Raw genomic sequence first — 14,236 nt, 5'->3', positions numbered from 1 at the left:
CCTCTGGTGTTGGCCAATGTGAGTGCATCAGCTGCTCTTTTGGCAGCTCATCAGTGCAGTATCGTTTGCCTCAACTGTCTTAATAAAAGCACTAATATGGACACTGAAGCATTCAGTGGGAAAAGGGAGGACTCTGGTGCACGGGGTTGGGTTTGTTTGGTTTTGTGTTTGTTGTATCTAGCTTTGTGGTTAGTGCTCTGTCCTGGAAATTTAATGCTGCTGGCTAGAATACTGAGGTTCAGATGATATGGACTGTAGTAGCACTGGGTTTTGACTTCCACCTCAGCAGCAGATTTCTTCTAAGATTGATACTAGTTTTCAGTCTTTGACTACTATTTCAAGAACTGCTTCTCCTCCTATGGACAAAAGTGGCTCTTCAACTTTGGAGTGTTGCAAGACCTGTAACTTTTTTTATAAATATTTATTGATTATTACAGAGCTACTTTCACAGTAGAACGTTCAACTGCCCTAGTGATGAAACACCCACCAGATGTGGTTTGAGTATCTTTCCAGGTAGGAAGGTTCCACAGAAAAACTGGAATGAGGGGGAAATAGAATGTTCTTTGGACATAGAAATTTGCAGGAAAGTTCAGGATACCTTTTGCAGACTTTCATATGAGAATTCTCAGGCTGTCACAGGTAGAGTGGTGGGTGGTAGGGTGATCGGTAGTTTTATTTTAATCTCCACAAAGCAAAAAAACCTATTGCTCTAGAACCTAGGGTTAAAAGTAGGTATGGAAAGACACATCAGCTGAAGTGCACTTCAGTTTTTATGCACGTTAAGCACTCCAAAAACCAGCTTTGTGCTTGAAGTCGTTTTGCTTTTACAAAGGGATGTGTCTTAATGATGACTGTAGTTGTTACTCTTCAGAGCATCTCTCTAAAGGTTTTACTTTCATCCATCACTGTAGTATCTGAGCAACTAACATAAAGTGGTATTTGTATATTCAAAGCAAAGTTTCAGGTAAACTCCATGTAGTCTCTGGCACTGCTTCTCCCTGCCCTCCCCCCGGTTTGAGAGGGTGTGCACAGAATCAAAAGTGTTTGAGAAGTTTTGGGGTTTGATTTCAATTTCTTTTTGTGGTAACTTTTGGTTAATAATGTTTTTTAGACAGAGTTGCCAGTGTTCTTTGATAAATGCTTTTGTTGTATTTGGCCAATAACTGGTCACACAATTCCTTCTTGGCTGTCAGTGACTTATCTTAAGCATTGTTGTGTAGCTTTCATAGTGACTCTAAGTGGAAATTAACTGAATGCCTGTAGACTATGACTCACTGCTCTGAAAATTAGTAGCAGTACTTTCAGTTTGTGCTGGAAGTAAATTATTAATTACTGAATAACTTGACTTCCAGTCTATTGTCCCCATAGAAGTATCATGAAGGAAACAGAAGGATTCTACCCTGTCTACTGGGTCTCATGCAACCAGTCAGAAATCCCCACGGAACAGAGGCAGACCCTGGCTCTGTCGCACTTGCTGCATCTCTCAGAAGAAAAACTCCACAGCTGCAGATTTGGGCTGAATGGTCTAATAACTCCTAGACCAGTTTTTCCAAAATTACACACATCAGATACCATCAGTCATTTGATCTCCAACAAGTAGCTCATTAAATTGGCAACAGATTATGAATTGACTTTTCATCCAGCATCTTGTCCCTACAGGTTAAAAGACAACCTCATATATTCTTAGTTCTTACTCAGTGAAGGCTCCTCTGCTCTATCAGTGCGTCACAGGATGGGTTGTCACTGATGAACACAACAGAATTTATGGGTTTATGGTTTTCAGACTGACTGGCTGAAACCCGAGTTGCTTTTTCACTTTATCCTCAATCAGGGCCCGATTCTCTCCAGTGAATCCCTGCCCTGTCGTGCCGTGGCACAGTGTCTTCCATGGTGGTTACCCAGGAGGGCCACACAGGTTCAACCACCCACAGCATCTCCCTTCACAAACTGCAGCCAGCAGGAGCTACACACAACCTCCTTAAAGCTACGTGATGTTTAATCTTCACAAGAAAAGGGGACACCAAGAGAATAGATCTGAACAGAAAATGTGAGTCAGTTCGTCTTCGCTGACGGTGCTGCATTAGAGCAAACAGAAGCCCTTTATTAAACTGAGTAGGCCTGCTGAAGCTAACAGATATTTACTCACAGCTAAGATTGTAAGAACTCCTGGGAAGGGCTCCTAAGGTTTAAAAACCCAAGAGCTGGCCTGTGATTAGCAACAAGGTATTCCTTGCAGCAGTGGAATAGTGAGTAAAATATCCCAGGTCTTCAAACATGAGCTTATGTTTTTCAGAAAGGGATTTCTGACTCCAGGGTGAGCTCCTCGTTAGCTGGTGTTTCGACTAGAAATGAATATGCAGCAATTCCCAGGGCACCCTGGTGGGAAGAAGATACTGTAGAAGTCATGTATTTTTCACACATGTAGCAGCAAGACATTTGGAATTTGTACCATGGGGACCAAACATACAGATCCAAATATTTTATTGGTCATAAAGTCAGGAGTCTCAGGGTGAGAGCCAGAGGTTTTTTACAACTTGAGACGTGTATCCCCTCAGATACACAGAAATAATCAAAATACGTGGAAACACTAGAGGTGATGAACACCAGAGTTAAAGCCACCATGGTGGGAACAGCTTCGATAATTCTCATTGACATTTCTGAATGAGTAGTATTATGGCTGTGTATGACTATAAATATGAGTGTGGCAAATCAGAACAGATGGTCCATCCTCTGGTTGCAAACCCAGCTCAGTTACAAGCAAGAAAACTCCTTCTGCTCTATTTATCAACTCGACGACCATTCATCAGTTGCGCAGTCTTCACGAGTGCTTGCTCTGAAGGCTGACTTGGTTAAAAATCAAGTGGGGTTAATTAAATTTGCTCCTAAGGATGCATACATCGTGTCAGTGAAGAGATTGTTCAACATTTGCATTCCTTAAATAGCTGCGTGGCAGAGTTACAAAGAAGTGAAAGCTCCTAGTTTCAGTTTCTCTAAGCAAATGAGAAGCAGCTGGTGAGTGTGGGGTAGGACAGGGATTGAGCAGGGCTAGGTTTAGGAGAAACAAGGTCTCACATGGTTTATGCAAACACTGGCTGCTCCTCCCTATAGAGGAGTACTGGAACTATTTCTCTTTTCTGCACTTGAAATTAATACCTGAGATTGACAACAGAAAACACAGCTGAGCAGCTGAATGCAAGAAATCAATTGCTCTCTTGGGACTTGCCAGGTTACTTGTCTGTAGAAATGCCAAGTTTGCTAGTGCTTTTCAGAAAGAATTGGTTTTAGCACTCAGCAGAAGAAATGTCTGTCTTCATCTTTGAACTGTCCCAGATGCGTTCCACAGCTTGAATCCAGTACTAGAAAACATGGGGAAAAAATATTGAATTTAAACCAACAGAAGTGGATTCAACACTGCCTGGGATGGTGGCTTCTGCAGAGAAGGTCACTGAGCAATGCACGAAAAACCTGAGCTTGTGTTGTTTTTAGGCAAGCAATAGCACAGAAATAGGAGAAAAACCAAGAGTTTGTAGAAACACGTCCTCAAAGAGAGGTTAAGTGATATGTAATAGACACTTGGCGGAAAAGGAGGATTACTTCTCCTTGCGCACTGGACATTTCTGCTGCTGAGAAGTGCTGACTCTTGAACTGTCAAAGGCTCTTTCATTGCTAGTTTTGGACTTCAAAGGCAGAGGCTGCAGCAGCAAAAATACAAAAGCTAAATAAAAACCTGGTACTTTGCTCACCTTAAATTCCATTACTACATTTGTCAAATAAAGAAAAAGAACAGGTGCGGGACATCTGAGCATTAAAATGAAATTTGTTGAACAGTTAGGGATGCTTTTACGGAACAGAGTGAAAACCCAAAGACAGTGACTACTGCCAGTAGTTGTAGTGTCGCCTACATCTGTCTCCTGAAAATTTTATTTCCCCCTGCAATTTTTTCAGTGTTCACAGAATAGTGCAGCTAGACCTGATGGACACGACAATATGAACAGGCGCTGACGAGAGGCAGAGCGGGAGTGTCAGGGCAAGGGTTAACTTGGTGTGCTGGGGTCTGCACTGTGAAACTCCAGGGACACAGTTCCGCTGGGCATGGCACAGGGCCGTGCCCAGGAGCAAAGCTGAAAGCAGTGGAAATGTCACTTCTCTTCCAGTCAGTATTGGTGTGGGCTGTATCTTTGTATTCGAGGCCTTTCTGTAGAAGGGTAGGACAAGGAAGTGGGTTTTGCTTTTCCTCTAAAGGCATCGAGCTTCCCCATTCGTTTCAGTGGGGAGCTCCCAGTCCCAGAGCTTCCCCGTTCGTTTCAGTGGGGAGCTCCCAGTCCCAGAGCCATTTCTCAGCAGCAGTGCCTGCCGCACGCGAGCGCTTTCCGGAGGCTGATACACCCTGGTGTGCAGCTGTGCAGGGCGGATCCCTGTAGGAAGCCCTTTGCCCATCCTGCCCTGTCTCCAGGGTTGGACGCAGTGCCTGGTTTCTGCTGACCGCATGAGGTCCGTGCAGTACTGCAGTGGTATGCTCTCTCCAAGCCTTTGAACCCTCAGAGTCTTCATTCCTCGTCCCATGAGTGCCCCCAAGCCCACTGCATCCCCCGAGTCTCCTCAGCTGTTCCTCCCTTCTCTGTGAGAGCTGAGCCATGGGCTGCAGAAGACAAACTCCTCAGATAAAACGTATTTAGTCATGTGGGTTCATTCTTGACTAAGTGCTTGGTCACAAGTAGTTAAAAAAGCCTTTGACACCATTTCCCAAAGTGTTCTCCTGGAGAAACTGGCTGTTCATGGCTTGGATGGTGTACTGCTCACTGGGTAAAAAGAAAGATGTCTGGACAGTCAGGCCCAAAGACTTGTGGTGAATGGAGTTAAATCCAGTTGGAGGCTGGTCACAAGTGGTGTTCCCCAGGGCTCAGCACTGGGGCCACTCCTGTTTAATGCCCCTTAACGATCTGGACAAGGAGATCAAGTGCACCCTCAGTAAGTTTGCAGATAACACCAAGTTGGGCGGGAGCGTTGATCTGCTTGAGGGTAGGGAGGCTCTACAGAAGGATCTGGACAGGCTGGAGCGATGGGCCGAGGCCAATTGTATGAGGTTCAGCAAGGCTGAGTGCCGGGTCCTGCACTTGGGTCACAACAACCCCATGCAACGCCACAGGCCTGGGGAAGAGTGGCTGGAAAGCTGCCTGGCAGAAAAGGACCTGGGGTGTTGGTCGACAGTTGGCTGAATATGAGCCGGCAGTGTGCCCAGGTGGCCAGGAAAGCCAATGGCATCCTGGCTTGTATCAGAAATAGCGTGGCCAGCAGGGACAGGGAAGTGATCTTACCCCTGTACTCGGCACTGGTGAGGCTGCACCTCGAATACTGTGTTCAGTTTTGGAGCCCTCACTGGAAGAAAGTTGTTGAGGTGCTGGAGCGTGTCCAAAGAAGGGCAGCAAAGCTTGTGAAATGTCTAGAAAACAAGTGTTATGAGGTGTAGCTGAGAGTACCGGGGTTGTTTACCCTGGAGGAAAGGAGGCTCAGGGGGGACCTTATTGCTCTCTACAACTACCTGAAAGGAGGTTGTAGCGAGGTGAGTGTCGGTCTCGTCTCCAAAGTAACAAGTGATAGGATGAAGGGAAACAGGCTCAAGTTGCGGCTGGGGAGGCTTAGATTGGGTATTAGGAAAAATTTCTTCAGCAAAAGGGTTGTCAATCATTGGAACAGGCTGCCCAGGGAAGTGGTGGAGTCACCATCCCTGGAGGTGTTTCAGAGATGCTCAGATGTGGTGCTTAGGGACATGGTTTAGTGGTGGACTTAGTAGGTCAGGTTAATGGTTGGACTCAATGATCTTACAGGTCTTTTGCAACCTAAATGATTCTATGATTCTTCTATGATTCTACAGAGTCCAAGACTTTCAGGGTTCCTACAGGCCAGCCTGGGAAAGGCATTTGTGCATGGTGGGCTACTCTGGCCCAGGATGTGACCAGAGCCAGCAGCTCTTCCTGTGCTTCTTGCCTTACATATTCCTTTTCTCCCTACAGTGGTGATCAGCGTTCCTGTAATCCTCCTGGGTAGCCTGACCTTGCTTGCAAAGTCCATACATTTTCTTTGCCCACCAAGTTCCAGAAGGAGATCCCTGTTCAGCCAACGAGCCTGCTGCCCTGCTTGCTTGACTTACAACACATTGGACTTGCTTGCTCCCGCATTCTTAAAAGATGGCTCTTAAAACGTGACCAGCATTTATGGACCCGAATACCCTCACAAGCAGATTCCCAGGGGACATTACTAACTGGTTTCTCAAGCAGCCTAAAGTCTGCTCGTCCAAAATCTGGGGTAGGAGCGCTGCTGACAGCTTTTCCCATATCACCAAAGATTTTAAACTTGACAGTTTCATGATCACTGTGGCCAAAATAGCCACAATCACCGCATCGCCCAAGAGACCATCTCTATTTAGAAACAACAGATCTAGGACAGCACTTTTCTGAGTCAGCTCCCTTAGTATCTACACAAAAAAAGTTATCTTCAGCAAGATTCAGGAATTTCCTGGGCCTGTTGTGTGGATGTGAATCTGGATCTCACCCATGGGTAAGCTTTGCCTGGGCCCGATGGGTTCATCTGATTAAGAGCACAGGCATCTGCGTCTGAACCAGGTTTCCAGATTGCCTTCATGGCAACAGAGAGATAGGAACTTCTATGGCAACTAACCACAAATAAAGTCCACATATGGAAATAAGTGGAGGGCTTGAAACTAGAAGTCTTCTTTCTCTCCAAAAGCAGCATAATGTGATGTGCTTAACCATGCACGCCTTCCCTTCCACCTGTGAGGATTCCCATCATTCCTCTGGGAGATCCTGTAGGTTTCTGCTGTTCTCCTGGACACCAGCTGGTGAACTACTTTCTGCTGAGCTGTCGTCAGTAAAACTGCCCAGAAACCTCAAGGAAAATTACTCTGGCAGCCCTGGAATTCACATATTCCCCATGGCACTGCAAGATTTGAATTCCTGCATGATTCTGGACTGTCTTGCAAGGAAGGGCAAATTCTTAAAACCTGCTTTGCATCTGAAGCTTTAATATGTTGATTATCTGTCTAAAATGCATTTGGCTAGCTTTCCTTTGAAAAGGACAAAACCCACAGAATGAAATGTTCAAAATGCACTAACAGGGTGGGTCTTTGAGACAGCAGAGAAAGACAGGTGAATAGACCAGCTTGTATTGTGAGCCATGTAAAACAAAAGTTCAAACCATCTCTGACTTCCAGCCCACTTGCCTGGGAAGATCTGTGGGTGGATGTCTCAGCTGCATGGCCAGGAGTCCTCATCTTCCTTCTGCTCTCAGTGTTAGCCTTCACTCTTGTTTTTTAGTTCCAATGACACCTCCCCTCCCCTCCCCTCCCCTCCCCTCCCCTCCCCTCCCCTCCCCTCCCCTCCCTTCTGTCTCCTCTTTCTTTGGATTTGATAAAGGCAAAAAGGTCACCATCCATGATGAAGCAACACCTGGGCAGGAAAAGGTTTTAGCCCAGCTCGCCATTTGGGAGGGGTGATGCGAGACTGCGAGGGCTGAGCTGGGGCTGCAGCCGGTCAGAGGGACCAGGGCCCCCTAAACCATCGCCACCTTGTTTTCCCTCTCGCTCTGCACTGGGGGTGGGTTCCTCCCCTCTTCTTCCTCACACCAGCACCGCACTGGGAGCTGTTAGCTGGGCCTAAGGCGGAGGAGAAGCTGCATTTTAGCTGCTAGTAGCTTGCTTGGTTTTTTGGTGTGGGGTTTTTTTTGGTTTTGTTTTAGTTTGCTTTGGTTTTTTTATAATGCTCTTTTTCTAACTCACAGTCTGATGTTTATTTGCCACTGAGGCCTTGACTTGACTTCCAGTCCATTGTCTCCATAAACAGAGACATCGTGAGCGGCTCACCGGCTGCAGGAGCTCAGAGGCGGCCGCACCTCCGCCTGTCTCCTCCCCTCACTGCAGCACGGGACCGCGCAGGATCTGATGCTCACATCGTAAAAGACTAACACCATCAGGTTGTTTTAACTCTGCTTTAGTCTTCGTATCTCAATCTGAGTCGCTTTTTCTACTTACCCAGAATAAGAAATGGTGCGTTTGCTACAGTGACCACAAATGGCACTCCACAGAAGAGCATCAATCCAAAGCTGCTTAATACAGCTAAACCGGCAGAAACCACTCCACAGCATGCAAGCCAGACATTATTTCTTATACAGCTCAGTCTGAAAATATTTTAAGGAATATCTTAGTTACATGTCACATATTTCACCAAGGTGCTTGGCATGACAAGTGCACAGCTACCAACGATACCCTGTCTGTGAGGAGAACTCTGGATGAAAGCTGCTATTTGCTAGGAGAGCTCCCAGGTGGCAGCACTGGACAAGATTAATGTATCGAGGAGGTGCTACACACATTATTACTGCTGGCCAGTTATATACATAGGAGTGATGATGTTTACTGATCTTTGCATCAGTAACAAGAGAGCTGCCAAAATGCAGACATGTAAGCTCTACCAGCGAGAGGCTGGAGTTAGGGTGACCCCCAAAAAATGATGAATTTTTAGAAGCTCTTTCCTTTACCACGGGGTCTTAGCATAGTGTATCAGTGTAGTAGGGAAGCATCCCCCAGGCAGCAAGTGACAGTGCGCATTGTGTGGGCCGCTGCCCGGAGCCCCACTCTGCTGCTATGCTCTTCCCGCAGTGCAGGCTCCAGGCCTGGTTTAGCCAGGCCTGGCTTAGCCATGTCCAGCTTAACCTACGCTTAATCTTCTAGAGCAGGGTTTCTCAACCTTTCCTTCCCCACAGACCCCCTTTAAATACCTTTTGTGGCCGCGGACCACCAAGACTTGATTCACAATTTAAAGCACGAGACTGCATCAAATACTGATTTCAGTTTTCTCATGAAGGGTCTTTAGATTTGGAGAGAAGGGGAAATAAGTTAATCTGTTAATGCACACGCTCCTAATACCTTTATTGCAATGATTCCATACAGATTTAAAATAATAGCATCAACACTCTTCTTGCTCAAATGGCCCATTTTATGGTATTTTAACATCGAATAACTCCGAATTTGATGCCAATTTTTACATTAAAATTGGATGACAAGTTTTTACAATTCTTCTCACCTCCCCCCTTGTTTGTCTGTGTTCAGTCACCATATATTTTTGTTTACAGGTCCAGGGCCACCACTTGGAGGAACAGACTTCAGCCCCGTTGTGGCCCTAAAGAGGGCAGCTGGGTTAAGAAAATGTCTTGAAGAGAAAAAGCGCCGGGTGAAAGTGGGTCCCACCAACCATACTGGCACCGAATGTACTAGTGCGTCAGGGCAGGCGGTGGAGGGGCTTGAGTATGAGAGGAGCATTGAGGGGAGGGGGCTGTGGGAAGAGGAGGCACAGTGCTTGCCGCGGGTCAGACCAAATGTTTCTGGGCTGGACGTTCCCCACGCCTGCTTTAAGCCTCCGTGGATCCCCTGTGATGACATTGCAGCCCCCCCGGGATCCGCTGACCACAGGTTGAGAACGACTGCTCTGGACTTCATCGACCTCTTTAGTGTTCCCCCAAATCTGCTGCAGCCATTGCTTCACCACTAAGGATCTGGCTGGGCGCAAAACACAGAAGGTACGTTCGTCTTGCTGTGTTTGCTGTCTTGGTAAACAAGTTTACAAAATTGTTTGTAAGTGAGAGCTGAAGAAATAAAGGACTTTGAAACAAGGTTTGGTGATTGCAACGGGAAGCCACAAACATCTCTGTGGTGTGGAACGCCAGAGATTTGTGCAGAAACAGTGACAGAAAGCATCTTTCCATGTCCAAAAAATACCCTGCAGCCTGGTGGCATGGATACAGGTAAGTGACAGTGATTTGAATGCCCTCTGGCTGAGGAGAACATTAAGCTCAGATGTGACGCTTCTGGAGAGGTGTCTGGCCAATTAGCTAAAACGTTGCAGACAGGCACTTCTTCTTCTTGCCCTTCTTTAGAAGGAGCAACTCGCCCCTTTCCTGGCAGTACTTGCAGAGAAAAGTTGCAGGTATGTGTTCTCTCTCATCCTAAGGAGACAGGCTTGCCGCCTGTGAGCGTAAAACAGCCAGCCAGGCTCTGAGCAGCGTTACAGATCGCCCGCTGTGCCCAGCATCTAGCGCAGGTTGGTGATTCCTTCCTCTGTGCGCAGATGTTCTGAGGGAGGTATGTCAGTTCTGAATTTTTCTGTGGGAGACAGGCACTTGGAAGTTATTTCCTGTAGCTCCTAGCTTGTCGAAATCCAACAGTTTTAATGAATCAGACCCCAAAGCTGGTGGCATCTCCCACATTTTGTTCTGGATTTACATCATGTTAGAGTAAGAGCTCTTCACACAGGAGGAGTCTGTCCTCAGAAAAAAGGGGTAAGGTATTTGATGTCATGCAGACACTTGATGAATTCTTGTCCAGGAGTGACCCAGCTGGAGAAGACAGCCTCTCTCATGTGGAGATAACGCCAGAGAAAAACAGACCTGTGTCCGGGAGTGAACTACAGAGACACGCGTATCCCCATAGCCAGATGCCAAGAAGAGTTCTAGGATAACCTGGCAGTGGACCAGTTGTGGATGATCCACTGACGTTGCAGCAGGCGTGAGGAGACGGTGTCCAGATAAATGCTTCCATGGTAAAAAACAGCCGTAAGGGGTTACTGTCTTTTTTAAGCTCAACAAGGTAGAAAATAAAAATTGACCACTTCTTATAGCCAATCTCTTTCTGGCTCCTCAGGAGCTGGAGACAAGCTCTGGTAATGATCAGGAGGTAGGAAATGGCCTGGTGGCAGGAGCTACCCCATCAGGGTACCCAGTGCACTGGGTACCGGTAGGTGCCTTTAGTTTAACTCTTTCTGAGGCCTGGGGGCTGACTTATGGCCTGGCAAGACGGCTCACCAAGTCTCAACTCAGAGCGGGCTTCAAGCAGGAGGTACATGCCAGTTTTCTTGCCAAGAATCTGGGTTCTTGTCCTTGTTCCCTGGCCTCTTCGTGCATTTTATATTAGCTTCTAATAGGATAAAATCTGAAATATTCCTTGGGACAGGGCCAGGAACGGGACCACCAGACTCCCAGGCAAGTCATGCTTTTCCTATATTTGTGTATGAAGGCACAACCTCTCTCCTGGCAGTTTCGTTGTGTTCACTGGATCTAAGCCTACTCAAGAGGAAGAGGAATCTGAGCCCAGATCTCCCTTTCAATGGACGAGTGTTTTCTGCTAAGCTACTAGATAAATACCCAGGTGATACTGCCACCTTTTGCTCCCAGGCTTTCAAAGAAAGCAACTGTTGTTCTCTTCCTTTCATAATACAGTTGGTGGTTGCTGGGTGTGTGCTGTGGTTAATAGGGGCATTGGCTCTTCAAGCAGACTTCACGTAGTTTGCATTTCCCACTGGCTTAGAAGGGATTTGGAGGCCAGATGCTAAGTCATGATGGTTCTCTCTGTGTGTGCACAAAACCGTGGGACTTGGATCCAGATATATTAAAAGATGAAAAGATAGGAAATCAGAGAATCCGAGCTTCCTGGTTGGAAGGCTATCTTTGAACTTTAATGTTTAAACTGAATTATGGTGTATGCTGGCTGCAATCTTCTTCTTGGTAGTGATACCAGAATCAAATCAATTTGATACAAGTTGATAACACAGGTGGAAAGCACCTCACGAGGACTGTGATAAAATGCAGACGTGATTTCATTGTGTGTATGCAAAGCACTGCCAGTGTCTTTGCTGTGAAATGCCCAGGGACATTTCAAAGTGAGGTTCCAGTCAATTACTGTTTGGAAATATTGCCACAGAGGTAAATATTCACATTTCTTTGTGTTTCCCAATGCTAATGAAGTGGTGACAAGCAATGCAGACATATACCTGACATGCCAGGAAGAGAGCTGAGAGGCGTAGCTGGTGCTATTCCTGCATCTCGACAAGATCTGTGGGGACCCAGAAATACAATCAATTCGTTTCTAATATGCCCAGTGGCCTCATCTCTACATGGTGTCAGAATGTGCCTAACATAGGTACATCATCCATTTCAGGCCCACATAAACCAGTCAAGAGCAGCTGTAGGAAACCAACCAACAAACAAACACACAAGCGGGTCCTTTTCACGTGGCTGAGTTGCCTCCCTGTTCCGCAGCACCCACGGTCAGGCCATTTCCCAGGAGGACGGGAGACCTGCGTTCAACCCCACCTTCAAACCGAGGTACCAGAACCTTCTCTCTTCCACAGCAGGGCCCGCCGACCAGCACCGGGGCATTTGTACCCTGCAAGAAGCAAGGAGAAAGAAGAAGGAGAATTCAGCCCAGATCTCCCTCTGGCACAGCCCAGGAAGGCTCGCAGAGGCAGACGAGGCTTTGGTCATGTCTTGAATGCCACGATGGCTCCAGGGCTGAACCCTAGCTGAAGAGACAACGGGACAGGGAGATCAAATGCCTTTTCTAGTGTTTGGGACTTTCTGCACAGTGCTTTGAAATTAAGAAACAGCGTATGGCTGGCTGGTGAGAGTCCCTGCTTTGCAACCTTTTGTGTTAGAAAGCTCTTTTTCAGTTTGTCTCTGCAGCCTCCATTTCCCTCTGCTTGGTACAGGATCCATCTCCTGCTCTACCTGTGCGTCCCTGTCTTTTTTTGCTCACAAACCTAATGCAGAATAACTGTCTATTTGGAAGGGTAGGCTGTCCCCAGTAATGCAGAGAACAAACATGTTCTGGTCTGTCTCTGTATTCCTCTGTCTTCCAAAGATTTACTGAGACTGGAAGTGATTGAAACAATTTTGTAGAATCACGGAATAATTTGGATTGGAAAGGCCCTCTGGCACTCCTCTCATCCAGGCGCCCCCTCAGAGAAGGGCTGACGGGGGTGTTAGGCCAGGTTGCTCAGGGCTGTGTCCAGCTGAGTTTGGAGTATCTCCAAGAATGGGGACTCCAGAGCCTCTGGGCAACCTGTTCCAGTGTTTGACTACCTTCATCGTGATTTCTTCCCCCTCATAAATGTCGGGGTTTTGTAGCGGGGCTGCAGGGGTGGCCTCTGTGAGGAGAGGCCAGGGCCTGCCCTGAGCCGGTCACAGCTATTTCCAGCTGGCTCCAATGGGCCCACTGCAGGGCACGGCTGAGCCCATTCTTGGGGGAGTCTGTGGCACCTCTGTGAAAATGTCTTAAAGTAAGGGTGGTAAACACCAAGCAAAAGGAGAAATAAGGCCAGAGCAGGAGGAGAAGCAGGAAAAAAGACCTGGCTGGATCAGGAGTGATAAGCCAAAGACAGATGTTACTCCACTGTGGCCTTGCATACCTTGCTAATCACTGTTCCTCAGAGGAGGAACTTCAAGGATTGATAAAGAAAACATCTTGTTACAAGAAAAGATAACCAAAATGAGAGAATGATGCAAGACATGAACTCAGCACTTTCTGTAGTAACTAGGGGAAAGGTAAAGGTGGCAGGGGGAGATCACATCCACTGACTCAATTCAAGACCAAAAAGTCTTGCCCCACTGTCAGAGACAACTTGTAACTCCCCAAAACAAGGCCTGAGAGAAGCATAAACAATGTTGAGAGATGAGACTTGGTAAAGCTAAGGGATGGTGGTGAATGCTGGCCCTCCTGACTGAGAAATGTCTCAAACACTTGCAAGTAATGAAGCTATAGTCATGCTGTGGATAATGTGGAGCCTGGAGCTGATAAGGTTGCCTGGGTAGCATGGAATGCAGCTGGAGGAGGGAGCCCTGTGGAGACAGGACAGTTCTGCTCTGGTGCATCTTGTAAAATGTCAAGGGTCACTTGTCTGGTGAATGATCTTTGCTTCATTATCTGCGAAATGCATATGGAAGTTGACACCCCTGCATATGCTAATGAAGATTAACAAGATCACACTAGTTACATCATCCCATGAAGCATCTTACTCTTCCCCATACATGTGATACATAGATATGTAGGTCAACCTAGGGGAGGGACCCAAGGAAGGTGTGTATAAATTGAGGGGGGGCGAGAAGTGAAAAGAAAGCAGAAGTGAACTGAAACAAGACGGATGCATCCTTGAACCCTCATTGATGGGACCGACGCAGGAACCCGGACCGGTGATCTCTATTTCTGTTCCCATGTCTATCTCTCTTCTTCTCTTTTCCTCCCTTTCCTTGTTATCATTAAGTAATGCAAGGCATATCATACGTCTTGCCATAATTCACTATATACTTAGCCAATTATTGTGTATCCAATTAGTACATTGTGGGATATTAATAAATGTCTATGTATGGACCTTGAGACTTGTCTCACCATTGTCCACTC

This window comes from Strix aluco, chromosome 1 (genome assembly GCF_031877795.1).
Source record: "Strix aluco isolate bStrAlu1 chromosome 1, bStrAlu1.hap1, whole genome shotgun sequence".
In the NCBI taxonomy this organism is placed as follows: Eukaryota; Metazoa; Chordata; class Aves; order Strigiformes; family Strigidae; genus Strix; species Strix aluco.
This window is presented reverse-complemented; position numbering follows the sequence as displayed.